The sequence below is a fragment of the Vicugna pacos genome, chromosome 21 (genome assembly GCF_048564905.1).
Source record: "Vicugna pacos chromosome 21, VicPac4, whole genome shotgun sequence".
Classification (NCBI taxonomy): Eukaryota; Metazoa; Chordata; class Mammalia; order Artiodactyla; family Camelidae; genus Vicugna; species Vicugna pacos.
Window position 1 is genome coordinate 3,157,811 of NC_133007.1, and position 25,355 is coordinate 3,183,165.

The 25,355-nt window shown below is 44.0% G+C and overlaps 1 protein-coding gene and 1 long non-coding RNA gene across 2 annotated transcripts in view; one reads left to right on the top strand and one right to left on the bottom strand.

Annotated features, from left to right (window-relative positions):
* Positions 1-20,410, bottom strand: part of LOC140687921 (phosphatidylinositol 3,4,5-trisphosphate-dependent Rac exchanger 1 protein-like) — a 105,521-nt gene extending 85,111 nt beyond the window's left edge. Inside the window, exons 1-2 of the mRNA XM_072945857.1 lie at positions 20,275-20,410; positions 16,722-16,850 (exon numbers count right to left, since the gene is read on the bottom strand). The gene's annotated coding sequence lies outside the window, so the exon portion shown is untranslated. The remainder of the gene's footprint in view (positions 1-16,721; positions 16,851-20,274) is intronic.
* LOC140687923 (uncharacterized) lies at positions 36-8,857 on the top strand. Its single transcript, XR_012062547.1, has 5 exons — positions 36-1,410; positions 3,178-3,255; positions 4,896-4,962; positions 7,279-7,467; positions 8,519-8,857. It is a non-coding gene; the product is annotated as an uncharacterized lncRNA (long non-coding RNA).
* Positions 20,411-25,355: the final 4,945 nt, after the last annotated feature.

Genomic DNA, 25,355 nt, shown 5'->3' on the forward strand with positions numbered 1-25,355 from the left:
GCAGTTTCACTTGGAAATATACAAAGGTTTGGTAAGGAAGTGTCCAAGAAACATTTTTTCTAGTGACGGGGAAAATGTAGAAGTCAAGTTCACACGTTATACTGGTTCAAAGGCTGCATAAACACATATAAAGCAGTAACTCTGCCTGGCACCTAGTGCCTGGCTATTTGCTGTTTTACTCTTCTGCAGACTGGCCTGAGTAATTACAAGCTGTGTCCATGGATATACACGGGGTGGGGAGGTCAGTGGGCATTCTACTTTCCTGATGAATCGGGTCCTGACATGGTGATAGGGAAGGCAGGAGCAGTGCTACTGGTAGGAAGAAAACATGTGGCAGCCCCTTTACAACAGCCACGAGAAATAAAAACATACATCCACACAAAAATTTATACAGAAATGTTCAGAGCAGCATTATCCATAGTAGCCAAAAAAAAAAAAAAAAGTAGAAACGACCTAAGTGTTTACTGAGGAATGGATAAACAAAAGGCGGGGTGGAGGCTGAGGATGGGGGTGGAATCAGAAGTCAGTGCTTAATGGACACAAGAGGTTTTTTTTGCTTTTGGGTGATGAAAACATTCCAGAATGAGATCATAGTGATGGCTGCACAACACTGTTAATGTACTGAAGGTCATGAATGGGCAATCTGATGCTACATGTAATTTATGACAATAAATAAAAGCCTAGTAAGTGGTAAATCCAAGTGGCAATGGATGTTAAAGCATTTCAGCTTTGGAGATTAAATGCTGCAGAGACTGTAGAAGAGACAATATGAATCTTTAATAATTTAGCAATAGGCACATTGATCTTGATCAGAGGGTTATAATCATGAAGCACTAATTTAATGAATTACAACTGGCTAGATGCTATACGCATCAAGGAACACAATAATGGTAGGGTTTTTTCCTAAAAAGATCCTTTTGTTTTGGGGACAACAGAGTTTCATTCAAAAGCCAATTCTTAAGTATGATTTAACTCAAATAGTACAGCTCTTTATCTGTAAATAGCACGTCCAGCTGAGGGAACACTCTGGGGTATGATTAACCCTTTTTCAGTGTCGGAACTTGAAGCTCAGAGTGGTTAAGTGACTCGCCCACGATGACACAGCTTGCATCATACAGAGCTGCACTTCGGTGTTAAGATTCCAAACCAACTGCTCTTCCACTTTAAGACCTACTTCCCATCGCTGTAACACTGCTTATAAAAGAGCAGGGCCCATCACAAGCCCAGTTATGAGGAGGATAACACTTACACATGCAGCCCCATCAGTAACCACGGGACGCTGATATATTTATCTGGAACAGTGTTGAACATGTTAGTACAAGTGTTTTATGTAGTTTAATTTCTTTCTCCCAATGTTTAACATTGCAGTTCTTCAGAAAGAAGGGACAGATGGCGCGCCTTCCTTGAGAGGTACTTTGTCAGTAAACGTATTGTACATCTTTTATCCATGAGGAAAAAGTGCAAATCCCTTCCAGGCAGGGCCCCCCACACTCTCTTTCCTCTCCTTGGTGGGAACTGTTACACTGTCCTCAGACACCTGGAGCTCTGCCCTGGCCGCTCCTGTTAACTGATGCGCTCTCCCTCACATGCATGTTCTGCTTCTTTGCTCCTTCTGGTCATCACTCTCCTCTTTCCCGTCTCTCCGTCCTAATGCTTGGCACTAACACGATTTTCAACGTATATACTGAATTCCCAGAAATCAAGCCTACATACTGTCCTGATTCTCAAAGCAACTGCGCTTTCCTCCCCCTGAAACCAGGAATGTGCCGGGGTCCCTCCGATCTACACAGGAAAACCTCTGAGGACTGCATCTGCTGCCCAAATCTTACATGACAGAGCAACCTGTTCTTTTCTGGGTCATATCTGATTTTCCTGAAATATTTCTGCATCTTTTCTCCCAGCCCCTGATTTGATTCTGCTGAATCTTTCCATACTCTTTTCAAAATAACAAAGTATACTTCAAGGATTAGCAACATACATTGACTTGAAACAAGCTAAGAGTTAATTCACTGACTCCGCTTTAGGTACATCTATCTGGCCAAGGAGAAGGAGCAGCCAAAAAGCATTCCCCTCAAAATCTTTACCGAGGACATCAACAACTGTGCCTGTCTAAGTGTTTTCAGGATCATTAACTTAAATTCCAGGTCCCTGACTTAGTAAAATCAAAGGGATAGAGAAACAGAGAAAGAGAGGACGGGGGAATGGAAGGGACAAAGTAAGAAAGGGGAGGGAGACAGAGAGAGTATTTAGAAAGTACTACATGGTAACATGGATTTTCCTGGGAAAATGTGTCCTTGCATATACAAAAAGTGAGTCCTAGGCAATATGAAGCAAGAAGAACCCACCAGAGAGAGTGCTTAAGCATGGGAAGAACAGTGTCTGTAAAGTGTCCATACTATGTCTCCGGTTCCTTCTAACAGCATTTACACTGGCTTGTAATACAGTGATTTTCACAAACAGGTATTTCCTATTGGTATTAAACATGGTCTTCTAACTGTACCACCACTTATATAATTGTAGTTTGGGTTGTTTCCAGTTTTTATTTTTTCTGTGATATAATATCTAGAATAACTGAAAACTTGCAGAGAAGTCACAAAAATAAAAATAATACAAAGACCACCCCAAATACCCTTTACCTAGACGCACCTATTTAGTAACGTTTTGCTTGATTCCTTGCTGTCCCCTCTATTACCCTCTGTACGTGTATGTGTCTAAGTATTTCTGAGGCTCGTATACACACCATGGCCTGTTATCCTTAAACACTTAAGGGTATTCCCTCAAGTAACAGCCAGACAGCTATGACTTACAAATTTAACACTGACCATTCACGTCCCCTCTGTGTCATTAGCTGAACCAGCTGATGTGCTGCGGACCAGCCCGTGTGCCCTCTTGGAATTCTCAGCCTTTCTTTCTAGCTTAAGCTGTTATATTTTGTGCACCACAAATCCTTTCAAAGAAACACCTATTTTACTGAAATGCTGTTAACTAAGTTCGTGTTATAGAAACAAATGAACGTCAGTTGTAATTAGGGGGCTGGGCTTTACATGTGCTGCACTGTGTCACTGCCTGAATGCAAGCTTTGCCTGTAGAATATGGATCATAATTTTACAGTAATTATTTACTCACCTGTTTTAATTTTTTTAAATTTAGAGCAATGTTTCTCATTTTTTTAAACAGTCTATAACAATAAGAATATTGAATACACACACCGTGAATGATGTCATCAACCTGTCACTCTCCAAGCTAGGAATCACTGTAAGTTACCTGCAAGTTCTTTTTAGTTAGAAACCAAGTTTATTTTTGAGAGGTGTGTGTGTGTGTGTGTCTGTGTGTATGGTGTACCTCCCATCATGAGACAGCAGACTATTACAAACAGGCAACTCATATTCAGTCCCCCTGAATTTAGAAATTGAAAGCAGCAGAGCTAGATTATCAGCCTGTACAGTAGTGTTAGTCTTGTATCCCCGTTAAAATTCTGTGCGAGTTTAAAGTGACAGCATAACGAATGCGGGCGGTAACTTTAGAGAACTAGTACCACCCTCTTTACTGTACACATTACATATCAGATGGGAAAACATGTGTATGAGTCCAGATAGTTCCTACTCCACTGGACGGTTCTTTCTGTATCTTTGTCTCTACACCTCCACTCCAATCCGCATTTATCCTGATTCTCACCTGAGGACTCAATCTTGCTATGATAAATCCTAAATGAGGTGCTTTCCTGTAAAGTTTGACATGAAGATTGCCGGCTAGAAGTGACATCCCCTTGAGGCAGGTCTTGAGGAGGAGATGGTTAATGCCTCTTGTCAGCTGGTAAAGGAGACAAGTTGTGAAATGAGACCATGGATCTGGGGACGTGTGTGTACACACTGCTTTCACCTTGTCTTGCCTTCCAGTGCCTGCTCCTTTATGTTTTGCTAGGTCTGCTGTCACTTGTAAAATTTTTCTGGTGAAAGACATGGCTATACTAGAGGATGAAGTTGCGCAACGGAAAAACGGCAGGGGGGGCTGACATTCAGATGGACAGAATTGAAGTAAACACATCTGCTTACATACAATTCTCTGTAAATGGGAAAACATCCCGTTACTGTGACATGACAAGCACAGGACCTGCGACCAACACCCTTTCACGCCTGTTTTGCTTTATGTTCCCCTGGAGGACTCTTAACAATAATGCAGCAGCCCTTATGATTTAGACTTGTTTCAAATGGCACTTCTAGCATTTCTAGGCAGTCATTCTGCTGGGAGTGAGTGTTTTCTGCGTCTCACTTGTGCTCTAGGTCAGAGTCCTTGTCCCCCGTCCCCCTGGCGTGGGGCTGGATGGCACCAAAGCCCCTGGGCTGACTTTTCTCTCCCGTCTCAAGGCCTCTTGGGCACTTCCCTCCTTTCGCTCACAGCTGCCCAGCCGACGCTGCCTTCAAGTTTTTCTTGCACAAGAACAGAATGGCAGAGTACGTGGCTCTGGACAACATGCTTGTCTCGGCAGGGGCATTTACAGGAAAGGCCAACATTCTCAAAGGAGTCTGGAGACAGTAAAAAGGAAGACTCTCGAGATTAGACTTTCCCTCCACAGCAAAGGGGCACTGCCGTGATTTTCTTATGTCATGGACCACCCACAAAGGACAGGGCCGTTCACACTCTGGTTCCCTAGATCCTCAGCCTTTATCAAAAGGGACAAAAAGCTCACTTGGCCTGTTGGAGGCTGCAAGAAGGACCAGGAGTTATTACTGGTATCAGGACTGTTAACTCAAAACCTGTTCCACTCCCCTGGATGAGATACCATTTCTACGGGCCCAAATTCTTTCTTTTTGGAAATATATAAGCGCTGAAGGAAAGTGCTCAAGTACCTACTGGGAAAGATCTGCAGTGACGCATAGTTCTTTTCTGTCTCCAAGGGCTCTGAGAAGGACTACCAGCTGTGGGTGACTGCTGGCAAGAAAAAGGCCTCATACCCACTCACTGGTAAGTGTCAGGGACACCTAAGGTGGGCTGACTGCAGAAAAAACTGTAACCCTAAACTCTCAAAGTGACAGTTAATCAGTCTAAAGCTAAAATACCCTCAACAATGAAACTCTCATGCGATACTCATTCTACATTTACTTGACAACCCCAGGCACTTGCTCTACCAGCATGGATATTAACATCTCTCCATTCTCCAGCTTATAGTCTAGTTGGAGAGAGAAAGTGAATTTTTCTTCACTATTTTCCTTGACAAACAGAGCTATCTTGGAAAACTTTATTAACTTACCTACTCATTTCCTTCCTTCATTACATAGGCAAGGAAACAACACAAATCGGAGTATCTTTCCCTCACACATTATTTTCCATATTCCAGTCTTCAAGTTCTCTGTTCCACTTCCCAATCACTAAGTAGCCTCTACTTCATGAGAATCTTCTAAGATCCAGCCATGCCTCTGAATCCAGTATTTAGTTAACACCTGCTCCATGCCCAAAACTTCTCTCAGCATCAGAAAAAAAAAATGACATAACCACACTCAGACTCTTCAAGCCTTCATGGCCCGAACCACCTGCACTTGGCCGTTTCTCCAGCTGACTTGACCAGCATTCCTCTTGAGCTTTTTATAAATACATCACACTTCCCCTAAAACAGTTACTAGAGCAAATGAGCTCAAATAATGATACCTATCCTTGGATCAGGAAATCTGTGCAGTGTGGTCCATGAAAATAGAGGGATTAAAACAAGGGGAAGGGCAGGATCTGCAACAGACCCTGCAATACAGTAACGGAACAGCGACTCCTGCTAGAAAACCTAGAGCCCTCCATCTTACAAGCAGTGTCTTTCTTCCTTTTTTTTTTTAATGCATTTAAAAATCCTATGGGGCTATTACTCTTTTTCTAGTGATCTCAAGAACATTTTCAAATGATCTGGAAAATCCAAACAACCAAGCTTTTCCTATGAAGTGTACATTCCTAGTCTTAGACTATATGGGGTCACCAAGCACATAGCTGAGGACTAAAGCCCCCTCCACTATTCATGATTCTTTTTAATGTTGGTATCTTTGTAAATGTTGGTCAGCAATAAAGTAAAAAAAACTGAATACTGAGATATATTTAAATAAAAGGCATTAATTACATAGAATCATGTAGATGCCAACTTGCAGCCTGAGGACGGCTTCGCACAGCACGGCTGCTCTAAGAATCCCTAAGAGCCTGTCATTCCTGATGACACCTCAGCAGTCACTCCGCAGGCCTTTTGTACACACTCCGAATTCTCAATGCTGGTCTGTTGGTTGTATTTTATTGATCTCACGGAAGCTTCCTTTCTATTAACAGTTGCAAGTCACTATGACTTTTGTTCTGAACAGAGCACTGAACTTGCATCTGCACCACATGAAAAGCAAAGGCAAGAGCTCCTCATGTTACATTCAATAATAAATCTGAAATCAAAGACAAGGAACATTCATTCTATTCTTTAAAAATGAAATCCACATCAATGCACAGGGGCCTTGAGAATTCTATGGAGCCTAAGAAATTAAAGCACGAACAAGCAAAACAAATCACTTGGCAGCACCCAGTGACTTACTGGGAAGTTCTCCATTCTGTCAACACTGACTTGCACTTTGCTTTTGAGTTTCCAACAACGTGCAGCCTCATGTCTAATCCTTCCCGGCAGGACCCCTTGAGGGGAAGGCAGCAGTGGGAGGGAAACTAAGAGACAAACCTCCCTGCTGCTGTTGAGCAGCTCTGGCTACTGAGCTGACAAAACGAAAAATCTGTTTGTTGAGTTGACATGCGTGAGACAACAGAGAACACAGCAATCCCTAACACACACAGTCCCATTCTGTAAAGAACATTAAGCACCAATGATTACTGATGCATTAGTTTGGCCCTTACGAGACTAAGTAGGGGTAAGCAGTTAAAAGCAGGGATGTAAGGCCAGCAACTTGCCTAAGACGTGCAGATCTAGTGCGGCTGTCAAGGGAGAAACTAGGAGGCCATCAACACCCTCAGAGGGAAACACAGGGCAAGTTAACGCTGTGCAATGCACTGACACAGCTACACATTCCAAGTAAAGCACCGTGTCTGAGAAGAGTTTTCTCTTTACTTTTCAAACTCTTTTGCTTCGGCACCTTGCTTTTGCAGGGGGTCCTTCAGGTCAGCCCACTTCACGCTCATTCAGGAGGCACAGACCTCTTTGCCCAGAACCCCTACAAGAACGGCAGCCACATCAGTGTGGTGCCCACGCTCATGGTAAGGTGGGTCTGACCACACCCATCGCCAGCAGCCTGAATCTATATTTACTTTATCTCCACACAGGCCATGAACATCCACACGGCATTAAAATCAGCCATCTTCCAGCTACTGCGCTCCTGCCACAGGGACTGGAGGACTCCACCTCTCCTTCTGCCCTCCTGGAGGCCATCCTCTTGGAGAAGAGGTCCCCAGAGATTCAAGGCCAATTCGTCCTGAAGCCCAGGCACCCAGCCAGGAGCCAGCAGCGGAGAGGTGAGCCCCTTCCCTTCCTCAGGTGTCTTCTCTTGGCTCACATCTCTGCTCCTGACACCAAACTCATGCCTAGAGCTGCTTCTCCATGTGGGGGTGCAGGCACAGTACAGGTGAGCACCCAGTACCTACACAAGATCAAGCTCAGAGAAACCCTAAAGGTCTGAAATCAAGACCCAACTCATGTCTAGGAAGGTTGGGTTTTTGTGTTTGTTTCCATTCCTCCAGGCTGACTGTCCTCTGTGTGCCAGGAGCTCTTCCTACATAAAACTGTGTGTGTCCACTACTGTATGTCTTAATAAAACACGAGCTTCTTCCAGCCTGGGAACACACTGTACTTATCCCAGTGTTTGGTCCAGAATCTCCGACCCTCACAAGAGGTGGTCAGATGACTGTATGACTTACACGCAGCTGCCTTGGAAGAACCCCAGTGGCGCAAAGTCATGGAGTTGAATTGGATTCTATTATGGCCTTAGCCTGAAGTGGCCTCGAGGATTCTAGGGTCAGGCAGCTTGTGTTACAAAAGGCAGATCCTTTTGATGGGAGGAGGCTGACCATCGTTGGCTACTCAGAAAGCCAAACAGAAAATCTCAGAGTGGGAAGAAACCTCTTATGAAAGTAGGTGATGACCTAACTGCTTGTTAGGGAATATCAAATCTTTTTAGCTTTTACAGTGACATCTGACACTAGAATCCGCTGACAATACTTGTCAGGAACCTTGTATAACTACAGCTTAAGTGACCCATACGACGCAGGGAAGAGGCAGGAGAGAGCGCTGTCCGGGAAGCGCTGTCACTGGGACCCTCACCCCGGAGTCTGATCAAGCCTCTCGGCTTCACTAGCAGTTTGCAGGGCACGGGGAAGAAGGACACATGAACACCACAAGAATCCAATTAGCCAATGTCAGCCTGTGGGAAATTCTATACAACAAGGGGCTCAGTTTCGGTCCCTTCTAGCCGTGACAAGAAACGTGCTGTAAAATGGAAATACTGGGAATAAGTTTCAATGAATTGAACTACTACTAGTAATAATCTCTCATCTTCATCGCATTCAGGTCACGAGATAGCCAACAGAAGTTCTGTGAGGAACTGGGCCTTGTGGCGGCGCCCCAGCACTCAGCAGGACAACCAGCGCCAAACTCCGCCATCGGCAAAGCTAACACAGCTCTTTGGAGTTCCTCCAGGGGACGTGTGCGAGGAGGACAAGCTGCCCGCCCCAGTTCTGGTTGGTCTCCTTTAGATCTGTAGCCCTCCTGACAAGGGCAGTGATCAGAGGTCATGTGTTCTCACCCAAACCCATCCCCAAGTGGAGAAGCCTTTAGACAGCCCCTGCTTTTGGCGGAGAAGTTTTGTTAATATTACTTCAGAGAATAAAATCTGATTTCAATACTGCAGAGTCAGAAAGCACATACAGCACGAGAAACTACTCTTGTCCATTCCACTGGTTTCAGCAAAGACCCACATCCACTTGCTCAGATCCATTACAATGGGCCCTGCGTGTATGAAACTGCGAGTCCCCGTCACCCTCACCATCCCCCTTTGTCTCCTTCCTTGAACTGAACTGCACACTAGTCTCAAGCCTCCTCCATCTGAGTCTACTCAGTCTCACAACTCAACTCTTACATAGGTTTGATTTGCAACCCGAGGGTTTAAGCAAAAAAAGACTCATTCTTCGGCAAATGTGAACTGTTTAATCCTGACAGAATGTGTCAAGTGAAAGTCACAGAATTTGGTTTGTGTTCTGCACAATTCGTATACGGAAATGTCAGGGTTGACGTTTATTCACCATCCACTATTTCTCCGAGCACTACACCAGATGTCAGAAATTTCACGCTAGAAATGAAGAAATGTATCATATTAGTTACATGTTACCCGCCACCCCAGTCCTTGCATCTTTCGCAGCAAATTTACAGAATAGCTGTGATTATCATCATCCCCAAAAAGGAAGAGTAAAAAGTCCTCAGTAAAGTATGTCCTGTGCCCAAGTTCAGATAAACAGCACAACAGATTCCAGATTCCTTGACTCCAACACCTGTCACCGGTCTGTGCTGCAAGCCACACAGCAGAAGGACAGGAAAGACTGATGGGCAGGGGATGCACCCAGAGGCGAGGAGAGGGGTTTGAGCCCGATTTAAAAGAGGCGAGGAACACAGGGAGCAGAACTGGGGTACACGGTCACCGAAAGGGGGATAAACACACAGAAAATGAATGCGGCAAAGATGTCCATACTTGGGGAAAAGCATCTGTATCGGGGAAAAATGAGACAGGACCGGGGAAGGAGAGGGTGATTCTGCAAAGGCCTCAATGCAGAGACGTGTGACATCACAGTGTACATTCACTGAAAAGGAAAATCTGATGAAACAAGTGTTTAAAATGTTACAGCGTAGGAACGTTAAATGGATTGCTGGGTAGAAAATACATGTAGAGACACTGAAAACAAATTCTAAATTGGCATTAGTCCTTCCAGCTACAGCACTGGGCCCTCACCCCCCCACTAAGTGTCTCCAATAGAGGAGAAGTCTGTGCTGTGGGCTGAGAGATATGAAATGCCACATAGTTTCTTTTCCTCCCTTTAGGAGATGCTTTCCATTCTAAATCAAAAAGGGCCACTCACGAAACGCATCTTCAAGAAATCTGCGAGTAAAATATCATGCAGAGTCCTGAAGGAAAAGCTGAACTCTGGGGACACAGTGAACATGGAGAATGAGTCCATTCTGGTGCTGGCATCCGTCTTAAACGTAGGGAAATGTCTAGCATTATCCGCACACAAAGGAACTCTGAAGCTCTATGAGGGTCCTTCATCATGACTGCCCAAGAGGAACAGGTGTCATAGATGAAGGATCTGAAAAACTGGAAAACACTGCACAGAGTCAAAATTTAAGGAAGCTACTTTGGGTGTTACAAGTCCCATGTTAGGTATACTTTCCTTCTTCATCACAACCCTCTCCCCATCTTCACTCCTGAACAATCCATGCAAATACAAAAATAAACAATAAATGAAAAAGCACACACCTGTACAGAATGTACCAAAGCAAGCTTTCTGCCTTTGAGGACTTCCTTACCACCTTCCTAATGCAGCCAAAGTCTCCAAAACAAAATTCACATTAAGCTTTTGAAAATATTTATGTAACTTATCAAGTAAGTAAACATCTACTTTACAATGAATCAAAACATGCTCAGTAAAGGCCATCGAAATCTGTGATCATTTCATCGTCCTCCCTTCCCCCGTCTCCTAATGCATTTACTTGAAAGCTAGTGTAGGGAGGCTGGCACCGTGTGTGCCTCCTTTCCCCTCCTCTGCCACCTTTGGCTTCCCTTGTTCATGTTTGTCATCTTTAACCCACCACCTGTGGTTACAGTTCCATGGTAACCAGCTCCTACCACATGCCTCATTTCATGAACCTGCCTTTTAAAGTGGGTGCAGCAGTCAAAGGTAATTTTGAACTCTGAAAATACAATGAATGTATAGAAGAAATACACTGATTTTGAAATGATCCAGCTAAGTCAGGTATCCAGCTACATTTCTACATAGGGAATCGCAGAACAGAAAAAGAATATAATCAATCCATCTTGGTATTTGTTAGCAGCTCTAAACAAAAGTTTATCAATGTAGTAATGACTACAAACAGGTTATGACAATTATCTTAGAAACTCCACTACATGTGGTCTTTCCTTGTCCCCTATTAATGTTGGATCATAATTTGATTGTGGGATAAATAGCAACAGTTCAGAAATGACTTAGAGCTGACCCCGACCACACTCGCACCATCATACTACATACTAGGTGTGCAAAGAGCAAGATGAGTGTTGCCATATGTAAGGGCACATGGAATGAATGTGATCATCTAGTCAGAGTGAGGCTCTTGTCTATTTCCCATTATAAGCACAGACTAGCAAAGGCTGGCTACCCGTGGGTACACGTCTTGGACACTCCTAAAGTTCTTGCTTCCTAAAGTTGACTGCTCTTCATGGGGAATCAGACTTTGCAAACTTGGCCTTCATAATACCATGTGTCAAATAACCAGAGAGTTGGTCTAAACCAGAAATTAATATTTATCAGCACCACACTGAGTTTGCCATTAAACTGTCTGTAGACAGAGGTCCAACAGCAACACCCTTGGCATATCTGCTTCAGTCATGTTCAGGCTTCACCGCACGCAGCCTCGCCCGTGGGCACCACAGCACAGGGTCCAGGAAGGAGGAGACACGTACTCCCAGCGCAGGGAGTTTGTGCACATGAGGCACAGGCCCTGCTGTCTCCTCCCAGACTCCCGGAACCAGCCAAAGCCGGAGCGCTTCCTCCCTCCAAATACACTGGGGTCACTCCAGAGGGAACACGGAGGAAAACCCTAATGACAAGAGAGGGTGCTGCACACCAAGAACACAGTACACGGATGAGAAGACAGAGACCCTGTCCCCTGCTGTCACTGCTCCGTCGGCAGTGCGCAGGAGAGCGCCTAGCACACAAGGCAGCTCAGTAAGGACTGGAGCACATGAACACCGACCGCATTATAACCATCATAGTTGCCTACAGGCATTTTCTGAACAAGCTCCTATTAAGAGAAGCCTTGGGCTGTGGAGCGAGACCAGCAGAAGCACGGCGTGCCTTTGAAACTAGCAAGGTGATGCAAAACTTTCCCCAGTCTGGCACAAAACATGACAACTTCAGGGGTGAGGAGGGTACAGCTCAGTGGTAGAGTGAATGCTTACCATGCATGAGGTCCTGGGTTCACTCCCCAGAATCTCCATCAATAAATACATAAATAGGCACAATTACCACCTTGCTCACCAGGGGGAAAAAATTACTACTTCATAAATTTTAGTAGGCCCATTTCTATGATTTAAGGCTTGTGCACCAGAAATTGGACAGAAATTGACTTACTGTCTCCGACTATAATTCAAAAAAAATTTATTCATCAGCCCTCTAAAGTGACACATTTTCCAGGCCCCCCCTTAGGTAGCTTCCATTTGTGTACCTCTAGCCCTCACACTCAGAGGTATGAAGTTCCAATATACCTAAATTTTAAGTGACACACTCGGGAGGATATGTTCCATTCAAGGAACTATAAGGGGGAACATGCAGGTATCCACTGGGGATTTTGGTATGTTTTTAGCACCTGCTGCTTAAAAGGCTGCAAACTGAACTTTTATACCGTTTCAAAAAGAAGACTGAGCTATTATGAGTAGTTTTTCCCCTTGAAGCAGGCACACCTCACGTCAGAAAGCCCAGCTCTCTTGTAATATGTGTGCAAGAGTGTGAGGGGTGTGTGTTCTATTTCAGAACCGCTCTTCCTTGAATTAAGAGCAAGCACTGTCTGAAGTCAACAAGGAACGTGGGTGTGCACGTTGCTTCTCAGACACTCACAGGATTCGGGGTGGGTGGTCACCAGACCCTGTCAGCTGGGACTAGTGCTGACACGGACACAGAGAGCAAGGCCCAGCTGGTGGGGGGGGGCTTTCTCATCACGCTCACTGCCGTCCAGACTCTGCTGTGATGCTTCTGATTTTAGATGGAGAGAGTCCAAGCTCCTCCTCCTGGGTGTGCGAGTCTGCAGTCACAGCCAGCTCTGCCCGGGTCACACACTGGCTGTTGTGAAGGAAGTGAGGCCTGAACGGAATTTTTCAACTTAATGTTTTCTGTTATTTCTCCAATATGTATTTATCATAATAATATATATCTTTTTTATTTAATCTACGGAAGGATTATCTTCAAAATATAGAAGGCGGTATTTTTACAGCCAGTCTCCATGACAAATGGCTTAGCGTCCTTGATGAAGGGAATGCGGAGGGAAAAATAACTGCAACCCAGAGGTAATGACGGTCACACCCCGAGAATACAACCAACATCTTCTTAGGAAAACATCAGCTTATACTTTACAGCTTTGTCTACTAAAGTAATGACCAGTGTCGAAGGGCTGCATTTGCTACCCACAGAAGCCACTTGAAAAACAGATGCAGGCACTCCTGCTGTTACTGAATTCTTGTTTTTATCCTTATTAATATGGACTCCATGACCAGTTAACACCTGCTGAAGACACGGAACTGCTGCAGATGAAATCCACCGGCCAAAACAGAGATGCTAGAGAACCAATCTGCCGCTGTTATGATCTTAATTTTTCAAACACTTAATCAACCACAGAAGTTAGTATCTCGTCCAGAAACTGAAATCAATGAAACATTTTTGCGTGCATTCATGCTTAGAACTCTGCGAGAGAGGACTGGGGGCATGGTTTACCATCACGTACTCTGTTTCTGTATTTCCACTTCCTAAGCAAAATGACATGCTTTGTTTAAAAGTGCATTTTTCTGCCTGTAGGCTTTTGGACCAGCTGCCAAGAGCCACCTGAGACACCTTTTTGGAATGCTCCACAACATTGAGCAACACTCCACATTCAACCAGATGACGGCGTATAACTTAGCACGCTGTATAGCCCCAAGCGTCTCGGTCCACCTAATGCCACCGGCTCACAATTACAAGAGGATTTCACAAAGAAGGTAATGAGACCTCTCATTTTCATGCCTTGTGAGGCACGGTCCCCACTTTGAACCTGAAACCTGAGGTACTAACCGTGATGTACCAGGTTTTTCAAGTGCACATTTTAAACACGCTCCCCTGAAGGGGCAGAGTCACTGACCTGGTGGGGTGAGGGGAGGTGGTGGGTTGATAAGTGGGAAACTGAGAGCAGTGGAGGCATTTCTGCTTTCCCACCCAGGACACTCAACCACAGAGAGATAAGAGTAGGATGAAGGGACAGAACAGAACCTGAGCTTTGGGGTCTGGCAGCCGAGGTTCAACTCTCAGCCTAATCACTGAGGGAGTGTGAACTACGGCGAAGGTCCCATGGTTTCATCATCACATAATGACGACACCACCCAGCTCCTCTGCTCACTGCTAAGACATCTCAGTGGCTTGGGCAACATGAGCACCCACAGCTCCTCACACACTGGCCTTCCTCTGCCAGCTGTGGTCCCTCACAAGGACACTCGGCTCCTATGTCACCCCCACTGCAGGGTGAGGGGGCTAGTAAAAGATTCCAGAACATCCGAACAGAGCCACAACAGGCCTAATCAGATCACAACCCTGCCCCAAGCTCAACCCGACAGCCAGCATGAGATGAGGCAGTGCAGTCAGACAGACACGCCTCCTCTCCACTGCTTCCTTCCTTCACAAGAAAAAATCACAGAAATCTCTGCTTCTCAACTCTCACATATTTCCTCACTTCAGAAGTAAATTTCTGAAGTTTTTGTCTTTTGGATGCTTTATTAATTTTCATAAGATGTTACATGCCAATTTATCTCAATAAAACTGGAGAAAATCAAACAACAACAAATGAAACTTAGTAAGACAATACATAGATTCACCTCAAGCATCCTTCATGGGTCACTTGAAAATTGTCCTAGTTTTAAAGTTCTAATCGTCATTACAAAAATGTTAGCTATTGAACGAGGCGACAAATTATAATTTTAACCCACTGATTAAAAGTTTTAAAATCTGTACCCAAAGTACTCTTGAAAGTATCACTATTTCTTACAGAAAACCGATTTGTAGACTCATTTTTTAATCAACTCTGAATTTTTCTCAGAATTCTCTTACAGTGTTTAGATGCAAGAGTTAGATATGAAATGATTTGTAACTATGCCATATGGAAAAGAACACCCCGTTTTGCCCTTATGTGTTTCAGATTTCGCTGGTACAGTTTCTCCTCGAAAACTGCCTCCAGCTTTGGGGAGAAGACGTCCCTTCCCTCTGGGGAGAGCGCGCTGTCATTCCTGATGAAGGTGACATCACTAGTGACAGGGAGGAGGCTGCAGGGTGTGAGAACCATGTAACTGGCTTTGGTGAGAAAGGCAGCAAGGCTGCCAGGGCTCATGGGAGACGCTCACACAGTGCAGTTCTGGAGCCCAGATTACATCCCAAGAGCAATGATTTCCATCTGCTCCAGGTCAGGGTGGGTTTCATACTGTCGTGAGACCAAAGAAAGGATCAGGCAGGTCTGGCTTCAGGAAGTTGCTAGTACAGCATCAGGAGATATCACGGTATAATACAGTGTTTGGAAATTTTTCCAAACAAAACTTTAAATGGGACTCATATATATCAGATGTGCTCAGGCTGAAACTAGAGTGAGGGGCCCAGAGCACTGCCTTGTTTGTTCCCCATCCCGTTTTCCTGCTTAATGGTACCTAAGGTACCACAGGTTTCCAGTGCCTTTGAAACAGGTTGAAAAGAACCTGCATCAATGAGGAAAAACAGGACTTGGTTTGATGTGAAACCACCTTTCCAGATGCTAGCTCCTGGGCCCCTGTTCACCAGCTGTGTTAACTCTGGCCAGTTATTTTAGCTCGCTTTCAGTTCCCTCATCTCTAAAATGGGAATAAAGACAACATCTAAATTTTAGGACTACTGCCAAAATCAATCATGGATGTAAACTAAATATGTAAAAAACCAATTGCTGGAGCCAGCAGAAGTTCCTCTGAGAACTCTGAGCTAGGACTGTCTGAGCCTAGGTCATCAGCTAATTGGCAGCAGTGCATTTCATAAGGATGAGATTAGATTCAGAACCTGGGGACACAGGTCATGAGACTCTTTGAATTTGGGGGGGGCAGGTAATTACATTTGTTTGTTTGTTTTTTATGTTAATGGAGGTACTAGGGCTTGAACCCAGGACCTCATGGGCAGTAAGCACGCACTGAACCACTGAGCTATAAGCCTCTCCCAATCGCTTTGCAGTTTTGACATTTTTTGGTTTTAAGACATTTATCTCACTGCTTTCAGGAAATCTTTAGGAAAATCTATTTTATCAGGAATTTAGTTGAGTCTAGTACCTGAGAATGTGCTTTACTAAGATAACTGTTTTGAATTCATCATTGACAACAGGACAACCCCGTGAATCAATGAGAATGACAGTGGCAGTCATTCTCAAAAATCCACAAGGACAGTACAAGGCCAAGTGCCCATCTACCACGGGTCTGCGCACATGCCTGTCCACGATTTTAGAAGTCCCCGAAGAACAGAAATGGCCCTAATCACATTTCACCCTTCCTCTCTTCTATCTTTATTCCGCACGTATTGTTTCACTTTTCTTCCTCCTCTACTCTGCATGTTTACCACGATTTATTAAGAATGCATTAGAGAACCACTTTATTTGCTTATGGCCCATGTTAACCCCTTGGTGGAGGCGCATCAGGGCAGTCTGCGGTCTCAACTAAGGTCACTTCTGCACCTGCAGCCAGCGGGCGGCGCAGCTGGGGCCGACTCACGTGTCTGTTGCTTGGCGCTGGCTCTAGGTGGATCCCCATCTCTTCAGCAGGCTAGCCCGGCCTTCCTCATAGGGTGGAGGAAGACTTCCCAACAGCAAGACGCTTTTCGTGAGTCCACGTAGGGGAGGACTGCACAAAGGACCACAAAGACAGTGAGTTACTCATCACTTCCTGAGGGCTATGACTGTCATCAACCACACATGATACTCAAAACTTGAGACAGCATTCCTATCACACACCTACTCTTCTTCATGTGTTGTTAACCCTCTGTTCTTTAGATCAGCATTTTCCATAGGATATTAAGAAGTTTGGTAGGGAGTATCTTTGACATAATCATTGATTTTTTACCCCCACATATTTCTTGCCTCTTTCTCCCTGTTTTAAGCTGTCTTAAGAGACACATCATTTCCTCAGAGAACAGAAGCTACAAAAGAATATGAGGAATAACAGAGCTGTTTGTTGCCTATGAGCTTTAAACATTCAGTTTTGTAGGAAACAAAAACAATACATGGTATAAAGATTTAGGTGGAGATCTCATGGGGAAAGCTCAAAACGACGAGATGTATAGGACATGTGCATCATTTCCTGCATAGAAAACAAAAGGAATCAGGAAGCCCTCACAGAACTGCTAAATCGCATGTCTAAGACCGAGCCTGGTAGAGTCACACAGAACTTCTTGCACCTCAGCATGGAACAGATCAGTGAAATGATTCCATCAATCTGAGTACAGTAGGGAAGGAATAAAGTCACTGGATTTGATGAGACAGGTCTCAGCAACAGCTGTGCAGGCCAGCTCCCCAGGACCAGACAGCAACTAGGACAGCTCAGCAAGTGCCCAGTGTACGCAGATGACACAGAGGGCCAGGGAAGCGTCATTCCACATTCCACCACCATCGAACTCCTTGGCAGTAGAAGACTGCAAAACACAGACACACTCATGGGGAAAATGGAGAGACCTTGCATTGCTACCAATTTGGGAACAAAGAATTAAGCTGTAAATCACGTAAGTTATTTAAAATTTTACACCAGTACCCATCTTACATATATCAGTTTGTAGACAGACTGGCCCAAGTATATGGAATTCGTGATCCATGCCTTATTTTCCTAGAAAGGGTTCCATGGTCAAATAGGTTTGAGAAATGCTATTTTCCTTTTGGACATCAAAATGCCCATAAACATACTAATGTCTTAAAGAACCACAGTAAAGAAACCCAGTACTTTCCCCGTTGATTTGACCTGGGAGATTCTTTTGAAGAAACTCTGTTGATGAATGGTCCTGGGAACACATAGTAGTAAACACTGCTCTCAATTTATCTTAAGTCATAGATTTTACTCTTTCACTCACCTGCTCAAAAACCTTCCGTGAGTTTCCATGGATCTTTAGGTTTTGTGTTTTTTTTTCAGGAAAATTTCTTTTTTAAGAGCCTCCACAATGAAACCTGCCCTAGTCATCAGTTTTCACTATTTCCCTGTGTAGCTCCTTTCCTTGAGCTAGGTCAAACGCTTCACTTTCCTGAACAAGACACACTCATGTTTCTAAGTACAATTCTCAACTCCCCGTGGTCTCTACAGACCCACAAACTAGGTGGCCATTTGGGTTCTACTCTCCCAGAAATATCACAAAGCTGCCTCTGACTGTTCCAGTTCAAATTAGCTGTTCTCTTATAATGCACGAGCAGTTCGCCCTGTTAGAAGCTGGTTCCCACGGTGCTTTGCACCATCAGGATTACCCTAGTATGCTCATACACCATTCAACAAATCCAAATTCCTGTGGTAAATGATTGTATTTGTTAGTTTTATGTTACTTTCAGTGGCTGGCTAAATGCCTACCCCTAAAAATGGATGAATATGTGCACTTTTCTGAGTGTAAGAACTTTACATACATCGGTAACGACTGCAAAGTTCAAAGCTAAAGGGGTAGAACACAGCACAGATGGAATTTCACCGGGGGACAGTAAGACATCAGTTTCACTAAATAAGTTTGTTAGAGAGCACGTCACAGTATTTACTATTCACAAGTCCTGGAATACACTATTTTTATTCATCATGGAGAAAATGAGGTATTGGTGTGATATACTTGGGAAGAATTGCATGCGTGTGTGAAATTTCTTTTAAACAGCAACAATTCCATGATTAAAGGGACAAAAAACATGGCTGGACAATGCACCTGTCAGTTGTTGAGCCAAGACAAGCAAAAGTCCCTCAAATTTGAGAAGGAGATAGAACAGTAGATAAAGAAAAGCTGAAATTCCCCTAATTTGTCCAATGCAACACCTACAGGACATTCTCGCCATGGGAAAATGGTTAAGAAATGTTCGTTTCACCCTCAGGGTACTCAAGAACATCATTGAGAAAGTCAATTTACTACTTTTTAGAAAAGACGGTTGGAACCGATAAACTGTAAAAGGACCAAACTGTCTAACCTAGAATGACTACAAGGCAGTTAGACTTTCTGATATCTGTCTGTATCACTGCTGGGAAGATCTGTGTAATCGTCAATCAACCTGCACTTAGTGGTGTGAATAAGGTTAAGTATTTTCAAAGGTAAAGCAAAGATACTGAGGATGAAAAGCTTATTTTATTTATTCCAGAAAGAAAGCTACTCATAGGCTATCTTTATTTGAGAAAACTAATTCTCTCCATGGTCATTAATTACGATGATATATTGAATGGAATATATACATGTTCCATTCAACATATACATATTTATATGCTACAAAACATATTATACATAAATATATATATTTACACACTCAATTTTATATTCCATAAAGGCAACCTGAAAGAATTTGAAGGACAGAGTATACAGTTGTACAAAAAGCCACCTTTCAGAACACATTAGGCGATGTCTTTCCTATTTCTCTGTAACTCCTATGCTAGCCAAACGAGCCAATAAGCACCCTGAAGATCTGTAATGAAGGGTGCCTCTCTTTGCTACTTTTATGCTTTTCATGTCCACAGCATAATCGGTGCCAGGAAGAAACTGATTTTTCTGGCCTTGGACCTAAATGTCACTATGCATTTGGTGGGCTTAGCCTTTCCAAAGAATAAAATCATCCCTTTGTCACGTCAAAGAAACTACTAGAAAACAAAATTGTCAAAGGAGAGTTATAATTTCCTATAATGGAAAAATAACCTACCTTGTGAGAATGGGAGTTTTTCTAAATTATAAAGGAGTCAGATCAGTGGGGGGGCGGCGGGAGGCCCGGGCACCAGCCCGCTCCGGCCCGCAGGGCGCGGCGACTCCGAGTCTGGGCGCAGGGCGGGCTAGGCAGCGGCCCGAGGGCCACGGAGGCTTCCGCGCCCGTCGCCGGAGAGCCCAAGCGGCGGGGGCACAACTTTGGGGCCGCGGGAGGGGTGGGGAGCGACAAGGGCTCCGGGGTGCTCACCGCGCCCACAGCCCTGGCCCCCGGCGCCCAGATTGCCGGCGCCGGCCCTTCCCGCCCCGCAGAGGCCCGCGCGGCCTCCCTCCCCACGCGGGGACCCGGGGCGGCAGCCGCCGCATCCCCCCTCCTTCTGGCGCCCCGCGCCCCGCCACCGCCGCCGTACTCACCTAAGGGCGCAACCGGCACAGCCGGCCGTCGGCCTCGTTTCCCCGAAGCGTCTCGGTGCGGTACTCCCTGCGTGGGCGGGCTGTTCCCCGGCGGTGGCAGGGGGTTCAGGGGTGGGGGGGCGAGGAACGGCCGTCACTTGAGCAACGAACCGAAGCGCCGCCTGGTGGCATTTTCCACAGGCCGGCGCCACCGCAGTCGCCTTGGGTCCGCATAGCCCCTTGCCGGCCGCAGCTCCTGCTGTCTCGCCGAGCCCACAAGCCTCCACGGACAGGCCAGGGAGCCGCGGCGCGTGACGGAGGCCGGGCGGGGATGTGCGCTGACTCTTTCCTGTGGAGACTGCGCGCATGCGCACCAGCAGGGCGGGACCAGCGGGGACCAATTGGAGTAGGAATTGTGTTCCTCTTTAACCAACTAGAGAGACAGTAAGAGAGAGAGAGACAGAGAGAGAGAGAGAGAGAGAGAGAGAGAAAAAGCCTTTTATGGACTGAGATCTAAGAATGCCCAGATTCATGAGAAGTTTTGGACAAAGGTGCTAATCAACTTATCCAGGCCTTCTTGTGACCCTTATACCCTCAAGATGTGTGATCTTTTAAAAATAACTATCTATACATTAATCAAAGATGAGAATATCTTGGTCTCTATCACTTTTTTTGAATCAACAATATTTTGCCTCTCGTTCTGTTTACATCTTCCAGTGCTGTCTTAGCTCTCCAAAGGTAGTCAGTCAACCCTGAAACCCTTCCTTTGGAAGCAGATTTAGGTACGAAATGATTTCTTGATGCTGTTGAGACCTACCTCTCGCCAAGAACTTTGGCTGCAAATCAAGGAAGCAACTTCCCATGTGATCGTTTCATGCTTTGGTTCTACTGAATTTTCTGAGCTCTTTGAACTCTTGTTTGGAATTGAAATTCCACTTTTTTTGTAGTAGGACTGACAAGGGAGAATGTCTGGAAATGCATTTGTGTTTAAATCAGAGGCCTCCAAGTTGCTTGATGCTTTGGTCTTGGACTTAGGAAGAAAATGAAAATTAACATGAATGCCCTGGCTGCCACAGCACAATCAGAGTCACCTTCACTCCTCGCCTTCCAGCCTCGACTTGCTCTAACGTAATCTTGTCTGCTGAAGCAAGAGGTGTGACCACTGTGTTATTACCTGCATTTCAGCTCTAAACTCGTCTGGCCTAACAGCACAGGGGCTCTCCCTCTCCAGCATCCTTCTCAATCTGAATATGCCACGCGATGAAAGTGAGCTCCGGCCTCTCCACCTGCCCCTTTCGCCTCTTCAGCCTATAATCTGCATGTTCTAGCAACCTCTACCCATGCTACTGTTATGCCACATTTTTCTGCAATGGAAAGGTAAATAAAAGTTACATGCCTATCAGAGAATCAAGGGTTTCAAAGTAAATATAAGTTCTCTCATCATCTCTAATTGTCACTTGCTGTGGATGTCAAACTGACAGAGTAGTAGAATCTAATTTCCTTGTTTGATTCACCATGAAATTAAACTGAACTGACAATTTTTATTTTCACCTGGCAAATTCATCCGACACTATTTAAATCTAGCTAATCAAGGAGAGTTATCTGTGGTGCACACTCATCTCCCCTACCACACCTCTGATTTGCAGTATCCCACTTCCTGGACTCCCTCTGTCAGCTGTGCTTTGGATTACTGTTACAGTTTTAGAAGGTGTAAAGGAATGCATCAACATAGTTAGCCAAGGTGCCAGCAAATGTATCATGTCACAAAATTACTACTGAAAGGTGAAAAAATGAAAAAAAAAGAAGAGTGAAAAACAAAACTCCCGGACTGCAATGCTGTTCAAAAACCCAACCAGTCAGATGGTTTGGCGAAGCCTGTGCTCAGCAAAGTAGAAAATATAATTCCAAAGTTAACTGACTTATTTTTTTTAAATATTTAACCTATGTAAGAAATAAATATCACCATTCAGAAATAATACTGTAGCAGGAAGTACCAGATACATATTTTTCTGAAAAAATGAGGCCATCTGGCAGGGTGGGAGTGGCCACCAATAGATGAACTATATATAATTTGAGCTATCAAAGATAAGGAAGGATCCTCATCCTAGAGTCATTATACAATGTCCCAAAGCAAAGATGTATGACATTGTAGGGCACCAAAAAAGGCATAAGTCTTGGCATATAACCATCGGCCATTACCAGCAGGGGTAACTCCGAGGATCATAAATGAAGGAAAGAACTTCAACTTATTGAGTCCAAAGAACATTAAATGGGTGTCTTGATGAGTCCACGAGGAGGTGCACATTAGCTGGACCCAAAGCTAGGAGTTATAACATGTCTTCACCCTGAACATCTCTTCCGTCCCATGCCTGTTTCTAGATTTTCACAACGATTTATCACAGACATGTGTCTGACCTTTATTTGCTTTGAAACTGAAGTGTAGTTTCATGGATTTAATATCAGTCCTGAAACATATTTAAAGATGAACAGAATCTCTGGGTTGATTCTATATCTGAGACAGAAGCTAAAATATTTCTACATAGTTAATGATTATGATTCATGTAAGAATCTGAGTAAATATGTGCTCAAACCTTAGAAAAATGCATACAATGCATAAACACCAGCATGCAACTTCAGAAGAGCATCTATGGACTCCTTAAAGCCCTTACATTAATGAGACATAATCATAGGTGCAGTTTTTGAACATTTTCTACATGCCGGGCACTGCACTAACACCTTAGAGATATCATCACACCATCTGGCCTGGCCTCTTCAGCCCTGTTGGAAAGAATCATTCAGTTAAAAACTCTTGGCCAGTCACTCTTGAGGAAGTCACATGAACCTGCTCTTGTGCCAAGCCACTCAAGTACAAAGAAGTACCTGCAAAGTTGGAGTGGCTTCTGTTGTGTCTTTAACTTAGGGCCATAACTTAAATCACTTACTGTCTTCAATGCTCTCAATATCTTAATACATATAACATATTTCTCTTCATAGGGAGTCAATCAGGCATGTTCGCTGAATCTCAGTAATGGCTGCTCTGAAGAAAGACTGGCTGAATCTGTGCATCCCCCAGGTTTCCCCAGATGATTTTTGTATCTACCATATAAACTTGAGTTTCTTTAGAACCACACCAAATACATTCCTTGAGTCATTTTTTTTTTTTAATAGGAGGTATGGAAACTTAGGTTTATTTCTATGGTTTAGATCCTTAGAGCCCTAAAAGACACTATTATCCCCTTTTGATATAGTGGGAAACAAAGGCCCAGAGAGGCTGAATAACTTCCTCTTATCCACATAGTTCATGAGAGGTAAAGCAAGATGTAGAATGCAATCTGGCCTGACTTTAAATCCAAGTTCTGAGTTTCTGTGCTCTATTGCTCTAGACTTCAGGGTAAGAACCCCTAGTTAACAACACTGGTGTATTACAAAATTGATGAGACATTTTCCAACATTAACTAGAATAGAATAAGCAATAAGCATATAAGCATCTCATAAAGTATCCCATTTATTTCAGGCTGAGAAATAAGTTTAGACATTTTATGTCACAAATACCACCCTACCCACTGCCAAGAGTACCTTTCACAGATCTCCACCCAGTCAGAAAGTTCCATTTTTGGGGAAGACTTTGTGATTACCTATGGCCAAACCCAACAGAAAAGATGGATCCAGGGAGAATCTGAATCTGGAGTCTTAAATCTGTATTTTTGCACAGCATCCATGCTATTTTTAGGATCAACTTGAACTATGAAAATACTTCCTCCTAGCAAACAGGACAGAATGGACTGCATGGAAACCTAGTGATCTAACCTTAAGACCAAGTTCAGGATAAAATCAAGAACTTACACAGAAGTAAACTGGGTAAGTGCCAATAACATTACAGAAGCAAGTGCTAAAAAGCAGAAGAGAAGCATTGAAGCCAGTGCCATTGAGTGGTGGCAGATGATGGAGATCTTGGAGAAAGCTGAGACCTGCAGGAGCAGGAGAAGAGTTGTCAGGGTGATTCTGAGGAACTGAAGCAAGATAAGGTGATCTGCAGGAAGAATTAAAGGAAGGAGGACAAGGAAGGAAAGAAAAAAGTCAGGACCTCTTGATATTCTGTTCTCCTGCACTGTACGTTATGGCTGGGGAGGAAGGAGAAGCCGTGACAAGGCTTTAACAGAACATGTCACTCCCAAGATCATTCCCAGCAAGAAACAAGTGGACACTTGACTGCAGACGCAGGTGCAGTTAGGGAGTGAGCCCAAGGACGCTCTTGCTCAAATACTGGCATGCTGAGTCGTTAGTATTACTTTCTCATCCAGGTATGGATGTTGGACACGGGATTCTAGAAAGAACTGTATAACAAGGATTCATTAAAAAAAAAAAACAGAAATAACTCTGTTTTCTCCATTGAAGAGACTGATACCCAAGAACTCTTCCCATTTTTTTAGAAAAAAATTAAAACATTATGAAAAGGCATATTGTAGCATAGTGCAGTATACTTACCATTTCAGTGAAAGCAGTGAACAAGTCCAAGCAAGGCCCAGGGAGTAAAATGTGAAATCGAATTACCGAGGGGGAAAGAAATTTGATCATCTACTACATGTTTTAAGAGCAGGCAAGAGCTACATCTGGCAAAAGGCTCAACACAACATTGTTTCCAGTGGAAATTATGAGAAGACCAAAGAGTGTTTCATGGGCAGCCATTGATATGTGGAATACTACTCACAGTTGGAAAAGGATACAAGAGAGTGGAGGAGATGCTCACAGGATAAAATTAAATGAAGAAATCAAGGAAGCATCTACTTTTAGGAAGTAGAAGAAAAATAAAAGCAGAATAAAAGAAACAAGATTGTTGGAGTGCCAAAGGTAAGGCAAAGCCATGGAATAAAGGAAGTAAATAGAATGTTGCTCAAAGTACCAGATCTTGATGCCAGAATGTAAATCAATCCACTGTTTCTGTCTCTGAGAAAGTTTTGCTGCTGCTGCTACTACTACTATTTAAATAATAATAAAAATACTAGCCAAAGAGCCACACTAAAGAATGGGTTTGGTGATATAGTTAATTTACATTGTTGATAGCTCCTATCTTCTCATGCACTGGCAACAAAAACTAGTTACAA